Source organism: Ambystoma mexicanum, chromosome 7p, assembly GCF_040938575.1.
Source record: "Ambystoma mexicanum isolate Mex_15411 chromosome 7p, UKY_AmexF1_1, whole genome shotgun sequence".
In the NCBI taxonomy this organism is placed as follows: Eukaryota; Metazoa; Chordata; class Amphibia; order Caudata; family Ambystomatidae; genus Ambystoma; species Ambystoma mexicanum.
The window spans coordinates 758,597,006-758,612,106 of NC_090939.1; positions in this window are offsets into that span (position 1 = coordinate 758,597,006).

Genomic DNA, 15,101 nt, shown 5'->3' on the forward strand with positions numbered 1-15,101 from the left:
TGACGATTCATCTAGACACTTCTTTCAGGGAGGCACATTTGACATAGTTAAGATTGCATCATTGTGGAAAGCCCTAGAGAAGAAGGGAAAACAGGTGCACCAGCAACAATGGGATAGCTGTTTGAACTGGTTCTCTGAGGCAGCAAAGAGATAGTCAAAATCTAAAACTAGAGCCCTAAAAGTCATCAAGGAGGAGCTACAAGAGCAAGTCAAAATGCTACAAACCGAGAACTCCAACTTACTGGTGCCAAGCATACAATGGGTTATAACCACTTATACTGTGTCATCCCCACCAAAGGGATTCCCTGAGGAGATTCCTGACACTTATAACCCAGCTATACTACATCCTGCAGCTGCCCCGCCACAAGGTAGTCCCGATCAGGAAGCTATCCCTGACTCCACCCTGTATGAACCTCCTTCCTATGATCATTCCACCCCAGCTACTCCTCTTGGATGAGGCCCAACGAGGCTGAAGCAAGTTTGGGTGCGTGGGGTCTCACGCAGAAGGGATGTGACCAAGCAGTTTGGGCTAGGCTGCCCCTTTTGTAGTGGGACCAAGCCTGATATGCATATGGTCTTTCCCTTTTAGTAATGGGTTGGCAGGCAAAAACGATGGCCTGTACGGTTGCCCAGAGCAATGTCAGAGGTTAAGATTAATTCTAAATCTTCCAGCCATCACTTCTTTTGTTTTGCTTTGTTTTGAGCAATATCCAGGATTTCCAGATGCAAATGTTGGGGCTCCCCAGGCTGTAGTGTCACAGTTTGTTATGGGTCTACAGCCAAAGGTGGCTGAAGGTATCAAGTCAGTATTGATTGCTTGGGAAGAAAATAATTTAACAGATGTTTTGTTAGCAGCACAGCTTTTTCATGAGAAGGAGGAAAGACAAAAGAAATGTACTGAAGCAAGCTTATGGCATTAGAAATTCAGCAATTTCATCTGAAGAGAGGAGGAAGGGGAACAGGCCCCTCCCAACCATGTGAACAGGGGAATGGTAATGAAAGGCATAACGTGAATGTGTATAATGATCAGTGCAACTATTACAAAGAGATTGGTCAATGGAAGGCCAAGTGTCCAAATAGACTGCAGTATGACAGAAGAGGTGGTCAGCCAACCGCTCCAATCGAGCTGGCAGTACCCCTGCCTCCTCCCCCATCACCACAGAATGCTCATTAAGATTGCCAGGGGGTCCTTGAACTTGTTCCACTGCTTATTCTGCTTAATCCCACTGCTCCTTATGCATATTGTACCATTGCTGGTCAAAAGGTTTAGGTTTAGTGATACTGGAGCATCACACTCAGCTTTAAAAGCCACAGAATTTCCTTATGTTGTGCAGTCTGAAGACATTGTCAATGCTGTAGGTATTGGAGGTGCACCCATACCTCAACCAGACTCCCAGCATCTTACTGTCACTTTGGGCTCTATCCCTGACAACCATGCCTCCTGCTTAGTCCATGTTCTCCTGTTAACCTGTTTGGATTAGATCTATCATGTAAGCTTAGTTTCTCCATTTATTGTTCCCCTGGTGGTATTTATCTTCATATCCCAGTGCATAGACAAGTTGAGGTTTTGCCTGCATTACAGGAACAACTTCATTAAAACCCAGGAGACCAGACCACCTCTCCCTCGTTGCAACAGGGATTGTTGGACCCGGTCACTTCTAAACTGTGGTCTACCCATGCAAATGATGCATGGAACATGCTTAATGCTGAACCAGTCAAAATTACACTGAACCCTGCCAAGCCTCTACCTTGTGTGCTTCTGATTCTGAGGATGGTATCCGCCCAGTTATAGAATCCTTTCTTATTGTGCCCACACACAGTCCCTGCAGTACTCCAATTCAGCCTACCAAGAAACCAGGTACAGAGGTCTATCGTTTCATCCAAGACCTGAGGGCAGTCAATGTTACCATGTTGCCTTGCATGCCAGCATCAGTCACATGTTTCACTGTTGTTGACTTGTGTTCTGCATTCTTCTCGCAATTATCCATCCTGAAAGTTATTTGTTTGCAGTTGTTCATAAATCCACTCAGTAAGTCACCATAAAAGAGGAGTTGTCAACAGCACCGGCCTTAGACCTGCTGGATTATAACAAATCATTTTGGGTTATTTTGTGATGAACATGACAGATTTGCACATGAAGTATTGACGCAACTGCATAGCGATAAGCATTGCCCCGTTTCATAGCACAGTGTTGCTTTAGACCCAGTGGCTGCAGAGTTGCCTGCGTTTTTGCATGCCATCATTGCGGCAGCACTACTGGTAGAAGAGACTGATTCACTATTACAAGGACCCCCTGTCACTGTTTTGTACCCCACTCAGTGTTAGCCCTATTACTCAAATGTAAGACACAACACATGTTCAATTCTAGATTGACAACATATGAAAAATTACTAATTCCAGCTGCTAATGCCAATCTCAGTCGCTGTTCTATTCTAAACCCTGCATCCTTGTTGCCTTCTCTGCAGGACAGGGAACCACACGATTTTAATGTGGTTGTTGAAACCCTCATGTCACCCTGCACAGATTTACGAGACACCACCTTGCATAACCCTAAAATGATATTCTTTGTGAACGGCTCCTGTCTCTGCAGTCAGGGGTGCGCAAACTTGATTCTGGTTATTCAGTATGTACCCCCTTGCTGTCCTCAAAGCCTATTATTTACCCTGTGTCAAATCATCCCAGGTAGCTGAACTCATGGCTCTGAGTCGAGCGTGTATCCTAGCAAAAGGTAAGTCAGCTACCATTTACACCGAATTCCACTAAGCTCAAGGAGTGGTGCACGATTTCGGTGTCCTCTGGCAACAACGAGATTATCTAACTTCCACAGTTGCCCCATCTCAAATAGAAAGTATGTGCCTGCTCTTCTACACGCTTTACTACTCCTGGCTGCCCTCGCCATAGTGAAGTGCCGAGGACATGATCCATCACAGTCCTTTACAGCTGTAGGCAACACTTTAGCAGATAATGCATCTCATTCTGTGGCCTTAAATGTGCCCCAGGCTCCTAATGAAACTCGTCTTTGCATTTCAATCCAACAGTCACCAATTGCCTCCATTTCCATCATGGAGGTATTACAAGATCAAGCCACAGAGGTAGAAAAGGTGACCTGGATTCAGTGATTCTGCAAGTTGGGAAAACATTCACTTTGGTGTTCCCCAGATGGCTACCTGGTGACACCCAAAGCACTCCAGCATTACCTGTTCCAAACAGCCCACAACATTGCCCATTTAGGTAAAAATACTATTATTCTCTGTGTAAACCGAGATTGGTTTGCTCCCACCTTTGCAACGATTGCAAATTTATGTTGTGAGAACTTTACAGTGTGTCTGGCCCATAACTTGGGACGAGCGGTAAAGACGAAGTTGTCTGCATGTCCTGTACTGGAAGGGCCATTGTTGAAAATCCAGACAGACTTCATACAGCTTCCCAGGTGCCAGAACATTGAGTACTGCCTCATAGTTGTAGGTATTGTCTCAGGTTGGACAGAAGCCTATGGTTGCAGAAAGGCAGATGTTATTACTGTTGCAAAGAAAATGTTGTCTGAAAATATATCCTAGGTTGGACTCCCTCTCATCATAGATAGTGACCGAGGTACAGAGTGTACTTGTCAGGTAATCAGAGAAGTGTAAAAAGTGTTAGGAATCTCCCAGTAGTTCCACTGCACTTACCACCGCAGCCGAGCCGCACGGTGGAACGCCAAAATGGTGATCTGATGCTGAAGCTTGCAAAGGTGTGTCAGGAAACACGGCTAAAATGGCACCAGGTGCTGCTCCTAGCATTGTTCCATATGCGCTATAAACCGTAACATAAGCATGGACTGTCTGCTTATGAGATTCTCACAGGACACGCAATGCATATGGGAACTGCTCCACCGGCATCCCCACACCTTGTAAATGAACACCTGCTGGATAAGATTGTTCTTAATTATTGTCATGCCTTAGTCAAAACTGTTTGTTCTCTCCATGCCCTGGTCTGAGGTGACCTACCGGACCCAGCTGCAACTCCCTGCCACTCGCTCCAGCGTGGACACTGGGTGTACATCCATACGCACAAGCGGAAGTCTGCTCTTCAGCCTCATGGTGAGGCCTGGATCAAGTCCTGCTGCCAACCCAGACGGCCCTGACCTGCCGCCTGGATGCATGCTGGATAGAGCTGGAAGATCCCAGCCCCAGCTGATGACACCACATCCAGATAGCCTGACGCCCAGCTACTGTAAATCAGCCCAGCTGCATCAGACAACTCTCCCACAGGAGTTCCAGCCACTGCCTCAGCCATGCCTGTGCCAGCCCAGCTCCATACTCCACAGCATCCTCGAGAAAAGACAGAAACAGACTCCACTATTCCTGCTGTACCTGTATGCACAGATGCTGAGCCAAGACCCCCAGTTGCACAGTTTATTCATGCTGGTGGGGTCTCTGCAGGATCTACTGTTCAAACTCCTTCATCAGGCAACCGAGGATCAGGAGGGGACAACCCAGATCCAGGTCCCCCTGCTTGTGCACCATCTCCAGTGCTTGACTCCACTGGTTCTCGCCACCCAGCACTGAGGAAGTACAAGCTGTGGTCCAGCAGAGGGCCCCCACAGGCCCAGTGATCAAAACAGGAGTAGTTGCATGCACACTCACACACCTCAAAACCTTTCCACTGGACAACAATGTACCTCCCAGATGTGGTAGTGCATTGGCAGAGATTGGAAGGTACATCAACCAACATGCTAGTATCTGTTGGATGTGCACCCTGTTGGCATCAGCTCTTGGTCATTCTCTTTGCCCTGATGACACTGTGTGTTTATGGATCTAGTTCTATGGATATCTTGAGCTGAACATTTATTGTAGACTGCTTTGGCATAGCCACGAATATTTTGAACTACTTGAAAATTCATCCATTACAGTCTGAGGTACATTTATAGAATACAATATTGACCATTGAAAGTTTCACCCCAGTCTTGAACCACAGGCATGTGTGCACTGAACTGAAAAGACTTGTCGAATTGCTCGACGTGAACATCTCTTCCCCATACAAACTGAACTTGTGTCTCCACCACAAACTTTGGCACTGCAAATCGAACAGTACTACTCCGGGACCTGAACACCAGGCTCTGGTCCTGGACACAAACACTATGTCCTCCGGACAACGCTTATTGTTGCTGGCTCACTGATTTGTTTCTGAATCACTGTGATTGCTGTTTTTAGAACCAATTGCCATGAACATAATGGTCCCTTTGCTCACCCTTCGGCCTTCACTGAGAACACATACCTACACCTTGCCTGGCAGTATTCATGCATTTTCAATGTGTCAGATTGTTGGGTTTGCACATCTTCCCCATGACTTGTCCTCTGGGTTCCCTATAGCACCCATTTGTTTTTACTGGGGAGATGTTTGCCTGGATCTCAAGTTGCTCACCCGATTCCCGATGCCCTAGATCCTTTAGTGGTGCTCATTCCCTGATGGGGTTTACTGGTCCTCCAGGTTTTCCTACCCAATACGAGGTATCAGGAGACCAGCAGCACTTCAACTTTCCTCTCAGTTTCCTGCCCCAACCAGGTTGGACTATTCATGGGAGACAGTACGTGTCGATATTACCTTTCAACCAATTCCAGTGAAGTCATCAATAATATCAGGTTTGCTTTTGCCCCTGATTTCTCTTTTGCCCGATTTTGGCATTTAACATACTTCAAAAACCTATTTCATCCGTGGGGATAAAGCTTACCCTGTGCTGCCCATCAACTGGTAAGGACTTTGCTACATGGGTTATGCTCTACCTGCCATTCGGCACACTCGCACATTTCCGGTGCATGCACGCCAAAGGGAAATTCAGGCTGGGAAGGGTTTATTACAGGGATGGGTTACCTTATACCAGCCCTTGTGGTTCAACTAAACAGTGATACGATTAATTGAGGATATCGCAAAATGCTACTGCTGCATTCCTAACCTTACTAACTCATGAACAAGTGGCCATTCAGACCATGGTCCTCCAGTACTGTATAGCACTGGAAACCCTTCTAGCATCCCAAGGCGGCGTGTGCGTAATTGAAAAGAGTGAATGCTGCTGTCATAGCCACTTGCCCAGGATCACAGGAGCAGCACCATCAGGTGGAGGGAGCACAGGACACCAAGGTTCACACACGTCCCTTTGGGACATTTATACATTGGGGTCCCGGTTGGACTCAGTCCTGGCGCCTTTGGTGCCGGGCTCATGGAAAAACATAAGCAAGACTGTTTTATCATGGGCAGGAGTGCTTTGAAACAGAAGCAAGACTCTTTATTTATGGGCAGGAATGCTTTCAAGAACTTTCCATGTGTGTAGTAACCAGTGTGGCCTTCTATCTATCTTCAGCTGCACGTGCAACTTCAAGGAGTAGCAGGGTGTGGCAAGCAGGACTGAGCTAGTGGGCGTGGCCTTAAGAGCTCAGCTATAAAAGCCAGCCCAACCCCAAGGCACACGCTTCGCGTTAATCTACATTTGCATGCAGCGTAACGTTCACCGCTGCCTGGGTTAACTAGCACTTACCTTGAGAATCCAGTTTGCTGTTCCTACGCTTATCTCTTGGAGTCAGTTTACACCTGCATCCATCACTGCTGAGCCTAGCATCCATTCTTCATCGTCCGGATCGCAGGACTTCAGCTCTGGGCACGACATCTTCTCTGCCTCCGGGACGCAGAACTCCAGATCCCGGCACTGCAGCACGACATCTTCTTCATTTCCGGCACGCAGAACTCCAACTCTGGACTCTGCAGCATGACATCTCCTTCTTCCACCAAGGCGGAACCTGTAAAAGGACAAAAGACAAGGTTAGACATACAAACCTGCAGTTTAAGATCGCACTTGCAAAATTCTTCGCGCTTGTCCAAAAAAGCACACTTACCTGCTGCCAGTCTGCCGCAGAATCCTCTGCTCCTCATCAGGAGCCACTTTGGACCGCAATCACACCTATGTGGGGAGAAAAATAGACATTGTTACCGAGCTGACAATAAGCTGAGAACAAGACAATACCAATACTTCACGATAAACAGAAAACAGAAAGAAATTTACCAGAAAGGCGTGTAATCGTCGCAGCTGGACTGGACACCACGTATAAAGGACCAGTGAAGGAACTTGGTCCTCATTCTACATGCGTCCCTGCCAGAAGTACCAGGACGGAGAGTTTGCCCTTAATAATCTACAGGAGCAGGGTCCCAATTCATTGCAGCAGCAGCGGGAGGAAGCAGATCGGGGGGTCCTACTTCCTGGGAGGGCTGCAATCGTGCCCCAACCTCCCCACAGAGACCAGGTGAGCGTAACAGAACGCGAAGCCTCTATGAATCTCTGCCTGGGTGTTATGGATACCTGAGAGACTGACCTATTGGCCCCATTACGGGCTGAAGTTCATGCTTCCAAACAGGAAACCAATGCCTTAAGAAGGGACCTTATAGTGAACCGAGAGCGTACTGATAGTTTGGAAAACATTTACTCCGGGCACAAGCTGGCCAGGTTCCATTGCCAGGACCTACTCCCACAACAGTCACCAAAAGTCCAGGTGGTTCTTCCAGGAGAAGTTCCTCTGGCCCCGACTGCACGTTTCACAGGCGACCCCGACAAGTACGCCATATTTATGAACCAATGTCACTTACATTTTTCTGCGCAGACCTGGGGCCTTTCCCAATGACCAAACCAGAGTGGCATTGATATTCTCATATTTGGGAGGCAGTGCAGCAGACTGGTCCATACCTTTGGTAAATCAAGATTATCCTTTGCTTCGAGACCTAGGTGGTTTCCAGCATGAAATGGAGAAATTGTTTGCACGACACAGTCAAGGACAAACCTTGGACAATGAATTACTGTCACTCAGACAGGGAAATCAGGATTTGTTAACCTACATCGCATCCTTCAATCATTTTATAGCTCAAACAAATTGGCCAGAAGACAAGAGGACTACGCTCTTTTACCGTGGATTGCATGGAGAACTCAAGGACATTTTAGCTCAAGTGGTAAATCCCCCAGAGGGCTGTGCTGAATACATCAACCTAACTGTACAACTCGATCACAGGCTGCAGGGTCGAAAGATGGATCTAACTACGGCGTAAGGATGATCGGTCTATGTACGTCCTCGTGATAATCCACCCAAGTCGAACCCATGCAACTTGGGGGACTGCAAAGTCCTCTCACCAAAGCAGAACAAGACAAAAGGAGACAACAACAACTCTGCTTGTATTGTTGAAAAGCAGGCCATTTTCTCAGAGAATGCCCGGTGAAACCACCCAGGAAAATAGTCAGAACAACCGACAAAGACGAAGAAAGAGAACAAGACTCGGAAAACTCCAACGCCAGGCAAGCGTAGGGGTAAACTTGTCGAGCAGTAAAATGGAACCTGTACAGACCTCACACCTAGTCCTTCCTGTGCTCTTGGTAAACCACAAGCAACCATCAAAGGTATATGCTCCGGAAGCGTACATCGACAGCAGAGCTGTGGGAAACTACATCAACAAAGATCTGGCTATCCGAATAGGCCTTCCTCTCCGGCAAAAGCTGAAATCAGACAATGTCACAGCGGTAGATGGATCTCAACTTTAATCTGGCCCAGTAAAACATTATACCGAAAAAGTTGAGCTCTTGTGTCAGGACGGCCACCAAGAGGACATTACCTTCGATCTCATTGGTGCTCCTCAGTTCCAGTTGATATTAGGAATGCCTTGTTTGGAGACCCATAACCCTAAGACTGACTGGTGGAAATGAGTTCTGACCTTTCCCCAAGACTGTTTTGACACCTGTTATGCTCAAAGGCCCATCAACCCGAAGACTAAGAAAGGATCTGTATTGGGTCTCACTGGCTCCTTGCCACTCGAATACCTAGAATACCAGGATGCCTTTCAAAAGGAACAAGCAAACATCCTTCCTCTGCACAGGTCCTAAGACTGCCAAATTGATCTTGTAGCCGGAGCCCAGATACCCTGCAGTCGGAATGCTCTAACTGAGCAGGAAAACCAACACCTAAAGTCTTACCTAGACCAGTACCTAGCCAACGGCTTCATCCATCCATCTAAATCACCTGCGTCCTCAGTGCTCTTTTTCGTGCCTAAAAAGGAGGGCGACTTAAGAAATTGTATTGATTATAGAGCACTTAATTAGATCACCGTGAAGAATTGATACCCGTTACCACTTATCCCAAAACTCTTGGATCAGGTAAAAAAACACTCAGATGTACACCAAACTGGACTTACGAGGGGCCTACCACCTTGTAAGGGTAAAAGAAGGAGACGAGTGGAAGACGGCATTCCGTACTAAATATAGTCTCTAGTGATACCAGGTGACACCCTTTGGGTTATGTAATGCCCCTGCGGCATTCCAGTTCTTTATGAACAACGTGCTCCGTGAGTTACTGGACGTTTGCACACTTGTCTATATTGATGACATTCTCATCTATTCAACTTCCAAAGAAGAGCATTTACCACAGCACCCATTCTACGACACCCACAACCAGATTTGCTGTATGTGGTTGAAACAGATGCCTCTAACATAGCAATGGGAGCTGTATTGTCACAACAGAAACCGGAAACCGGACAATTGCACCCTGTGGCATTCTGGTCCTGTAAGTTTTCTCCTCCCGAATTGAACTATGCGATCACTGACAAAGAATTGCTAGCAATCAAGTCAGCGTTTAAAGCATGGAGACATTATCTTATCGGAGTCAGACATACAGTCACTGTCATCATGGATCACTGCAACCTACAATACCTAGAGTCCGCTAAAGCACAGTCTTCGCGCCAACTTCGTTGGGCCCTCTTCTTTGCAGAATACCACTTCGTCATTACCTATAGATCAGGAGTTCGAATTGGGAAAGCGGATGCCCTCTCCCGCATGAGCGAGGAAAAGGAAGCTTTTGCTACACCGGACCCTGTGGCTATCATTCCTGAAGAACGGATCCACAATATAATTGTCCATGCAACCTATCTGGACGATCTACATCCCAACTGCCAAATTAATAATTCTGCCCAACAGGAATGGCTTCAAAAAGGAGACCGATACATCATTAAAGACAACCTACCCTACTCCCAAGGGCAACTATACATTTCAGATAAGAAACTACAAAACCAGATAATTGGCAACTATCATGATTCCTGGGTGGAAGTTCATCCTGGAATAGCAAAAACTCAAGCTAAAGTAAGGAAACACTATTGGTGGCCCACTTGGAGGAAGGACATTATCCTCTTCATTGAGACCTGTGATATTTGCGCCCAACTCAAATCTCAAAAGTAAAACCCTGCTGGGTTACTACGTCCATTGATGGTACCGCCAGCACCTTGGCACACTCTGTCCATGGATTTTATTACAGATCTCCCTTGCTGCAATGGTTAAAACACCATCTTGGTTATTGTGGACTTGTTCTTCAAAATAGGCCATTTCGTTCCTTTGAAAGGGCTCCCCACTGCTTCTACACTCGCGACAGTGTTTCTAGAACAGATTGTGTGACTGCACGGGTTCCCATTGGTATTGATATTGGATTGTGGAACCCAATTCGTTTCAGCATTCTGGAGAAGGTGTTGTAAAATTTCCAAAATCGACCTTCGGCTATCCACAAGTCACCACCCCCAAACCGATGGTCAGACCGAATGAACCAACCAGACCCGAGTACAGTACTTAAGATGCATGTTACAACAATCTGAAGACTCCTGGAAAGACATCCTCTGGTTGGCAGAGTACGCGTACAACAATTCACACCAGTACAAGGCAAAGTCTGTTTTATACTGTGTATGGGAGACACCCACGACATCTGGTTTTGACCCACTCGACACATTAAAAATGGCAGCAATAGCAAACCTACACAAAACCATCATCCAGGTTTTTAAAGAAGCAACCGAGCATCTGACCAGAGCCAAGGAAAGACAGAAAAGGTTTGCAGATCAACATCGAAGAGAAGCTCCCAGTTATCAAATCGGAGACAAAGTCTGGTTGGCATCAAACAACATTCCTCTGAAAGGACCAAGAGCTTTCCGCCCCAGATACTTGGGGCCCTACACAATTAAGGGCGTAATCAATCCTGCCCCCATGAAATTGGAGTTGCCATCCAACATGCAGGTTCATCCGGTATTTCACGTTTCACTTCTAAAACCAATGGAACCGGGTACACGTATCAGTATTCCACCAGATCCTGAGATAATCGAGGGGGAGCCGGAGTACAAGGTCAAAACTATCCTAGACTCTAAGGTAGTCTGATCCAAATTATACTACCTCATAGACTGGAAGGGATATGGGCCTCAAGATCGAACCTGGGAACCCATCGAACATGTCCATGCCCCTCGATTGGTTAGGCAGTTCCATCGCAACAACCCCACCAAACCAGGACCGGGAGGAGGACCATCCTTGAGAGGGGCCTTGAGGGGGAGTGCTGTTATGGCCACTTGCCCAGGATCACACGAACTGCACCACCAGGTGGAGGAAGCACAGGACACCATGGTTCACACACGTCCCTTTGGGACGTTTATACATTGGGGGACCGGTTGTACTCAGTCCTGGCACCTTTGGCACCAGGCTCATGGAAAAACATACACAAGACTCTTTTATTATGGGCAGGAGTGCTTTGAAACAGAAGCAAGACTCTTTATTTATGGGCAGGAGTGCTTTCAAGAACTTTCCACGTGTGTGTGACCAGTCCGGGTGTGGCCTTCTATCTATCTTTAGCTGCACATGCAACTTCAAGGAGTGGCAGGGTGTGGCAAGCAGGACTGAGCTAGTGGGCATGGCCTTAAGAGCTCAGCTATAAAAGCCAGCCCAACCCCAAGGCACATACTTTGTGTTAATCTGCATTCGCATGCAGCGTAACGCTCACCGCCGCCTGGGTTAACTAGCACTTACCTTGGGAACCAGTCTCCTGTTCCTACGCTTACCTCTTGGAGTCAGTTTACACCTACATCCATCACCTCTGAGCCTGGCATCCATTCTGCATATTCCGGATCGCAGGACTTCAGCTCTGGGCACAACATCTTCTTCACCTCCGGCACGCAGAACTCCAGCTCCCGGACACTGTTGCAAGACATCTTCTTCATCCCCGGCATGCAGAACTCCAACTCTGGACTCTGCAGCACAACATCTCCTTCTTCCATGAAGACAAGGTTAGACATACGAACCTGCAGTTTAAGATCGCACTTGCAAAATTCTTTGTGCTTGTCCTTAAAAGCACACTTACCTGATGCTGGACTGCCGCAGAATCCTCCGCTCCTCATCAGGAGCCACTTTGGGCTCTGTTGCTCTGCTGGACCACAATCACACCTATGTGGGGAGAAAAATAGACATTGTTACTGAGCTGACAATAAGCTGAGAACAAGACAGTAACAATACTTCACGACAAACAGAAAACAGAAAGACACTTACCAGAAAGGCGTCGAATCATTGCAGCTGGACTGGACACCATGTATAAAGGAACAGTGAAGGAACTCAGTCCTCATTCTACATTCGCCCCTGCCAGAAGTAGCAGGACGAGAGTTTGCCCTTAATAATCTGCGGGAGCAGGGTCCCAATTCATCGCAGCAGCAGTGGGAGGAAGCAGATCGGGGGGTCCTACTTCCCCTCCCAGGCTGCATCCGTCCCCCAACGTCCCCACAGAGACCAGTTGAGCGTAACAGCTGCACGTTCATACCAAGCCATGCCCGTAATATTACTGATATTTTGGCCCAGATATGCAACCCTGTAAGTGCTCTTCACGTAAGCTTAGAGTCAACATGGACCCTCTGGTCCTGGTTCATGAACATTTTGGGATCTTTGCGTGCTTCCATTGCTCCGATAGCGTTCATTGTTTTGATCCTATTCCTGAGTTTATACTGTCTAATTGTGATTTGTAGATGGCTCTATCACTGCACTCATGCTTAGTATCAGAAAGCTTTTCAAACAACTCAAATGGTGAATTTGAATACCATGGAAAAGGTAAGCTGTTATGATTTGCCAAATTGTGATGTCTGCTCCCCTAGGGATGTCATTGATTAGACTGGAGTGAAGGTCTCATAGGAGGGAATTGTGGGAGAAAACGAGAACTTTTAATTTGTCAAACTCATCATGTACCCCTCCACTGGCTTGATTAAATAGGTTTAGTCATTGACTAGCTGCCATCTTTAACAGTGCCAAATTGCCATAACTGTGTTTGTCCTATGCTAACCGCTCCTTCCGTCCGTTCCTGCTCCTGTAGTTCCAGTCCCCTTAGTATTGTTTCCTTTCATTCCCTCATCTCCTCCTCCATCCTCTGTTCAGCACTTTCCCGCTGCTGCGCTGTACTTACCACATGCGTCAACTTCCCTCTACACCCCTGTCCCAGTTCCAACTCACCTATTGCCTTTGCTGCACCTTCTACCTCCCCTGTAGTGACCCCTTGCAACTTCAACAGTACCTGTGCCGCTACCCACTCATCTGGGCCTATCCCTGCAAGTTCCGTTTTAGCGCACCGCAGCCCTTCCTCATCGAGGCCTGGGCTGCGGCCTCTACCCCTTCTCTTGCTGCGGGATGTTCGGGCCGTACAGCTAAGAAGCATATGGGGGTGGCTTATACATGGGATTTGAGTATCCTTCCACTGCTTTTAATTCTCGCGGCTCCTTCACCTCGTCTAATCCCGTAACAGGTATAAGCCCCACTCCTCCTGCTCTATATTGTCAGAGGTGACACTGGGTGGTGCGGGAGGAGGCGCGCATGAATCAGTGCCCTCCTCCTTCAACCTCCGCAAGCTCATTATCCATGGCCTGTCTGCCTGGAACATACTCCATAAGTCGTATATCTCCATACGGTTAGCTAACTTCTTTCCTTTGTATGTGTTCTGTAGGTGGGTCAGTAGCGAATGCAGCACAATTGGGGAGAAACTGCCGTTAGGCAGCCATGGTCGTATTACCTTCCCTTCTGTACCCTTAGACCACTGTACGCTGTATTTAATTATTTTGTCTTTGTAGAGGGGCAATGTTAGGGACATGTGCTGAATAGGGGTTAACACCATTCCTGATCCACTATACATTTTTCCCCGTTACCCTTCCGTGAGGAACAATACCAGTTTGTATTTTACCTAACCTCTAATTGAGGATTTCGACACTCTGCTGTCAAAGCAAGGAAAAAGAAATTTGTAGGTCATGCAATGCAGTATATGCTGTTTCTCTTCCCTCTTTCGTTTTTTTTTCTTTTCGTTTCCCCTACAAGCCTCTGCGGCTCTGCACCTTATGCAGCATACTCTTTTCTGCCCCATCTTCTCCAGAGCTGCCATAGTTCGGCACACCACCTCAATCATGCGCAGGCGCAGTCCGCACACTGCCGCTTGATCACCTATCTAGCAATACAAGAAATACCAGCTTGTTAATCCTCCAATGAGTCACAATGCAAGGTCCTATGCAATGGCCTGTGGGAGACGTCATATGAGAAGAAAACACTTTGCGCGCTAACAGGACAACAAGACATTATTTCAATCCCACCCCAAGACCCACAGAATACCCACAGCTGTCTTGCCACCTCCCAGGAATGGAGTATACGTTTTCAACCTCTTATCTCTATGTGATTAGACTGCACCCGCTGCGTCGCCTAACGGATGATACATCTCTCGCTGGGGAGGCTTAACCAGCTAATTCACCGTCCGTACTGTAAAATAGCTCCAGCTAATCTCTACGGTAATACCTCATCTATTCGCCAAACTAAAATGTCAATCTTATAGGAATCCACTGCATCTATGTTTAATTCATGATCCAAGAGCGTCAAACGGCCGTTCCTACACAACAGAGGAATTATTACAAGTTCACATTCACTTCCTTCGATTTACACATCCCTCCCCCACCCACACAAAATTGGGTTGCTCATTAGGTGGACCATACTTAGTGCCGCTCGGCCGCTGACTCCCCTCCTTTGGCTTGTCTCGCTCCCTCTGGACTGCGTGGACAACTCACCAATCGCGGGCGGGATAATTTTGAAGTCGGTTCCCGGTGAGCAATTCTTCTGGTTGCGCAGGCCAGTTATCTCGCAATTCCCGCGAGGGTCCTGCAGTCCTCTGAGATCCGACAGCAGAGGAGGCAGCACCTGGCCGAGCTGACGTCACAAGCAATCTCGCTAGGGCCTCCAACTTGTTAGGATAATTTCTGGGGCCGGCAGAGCCGTGCCAAGGGTCCACAGA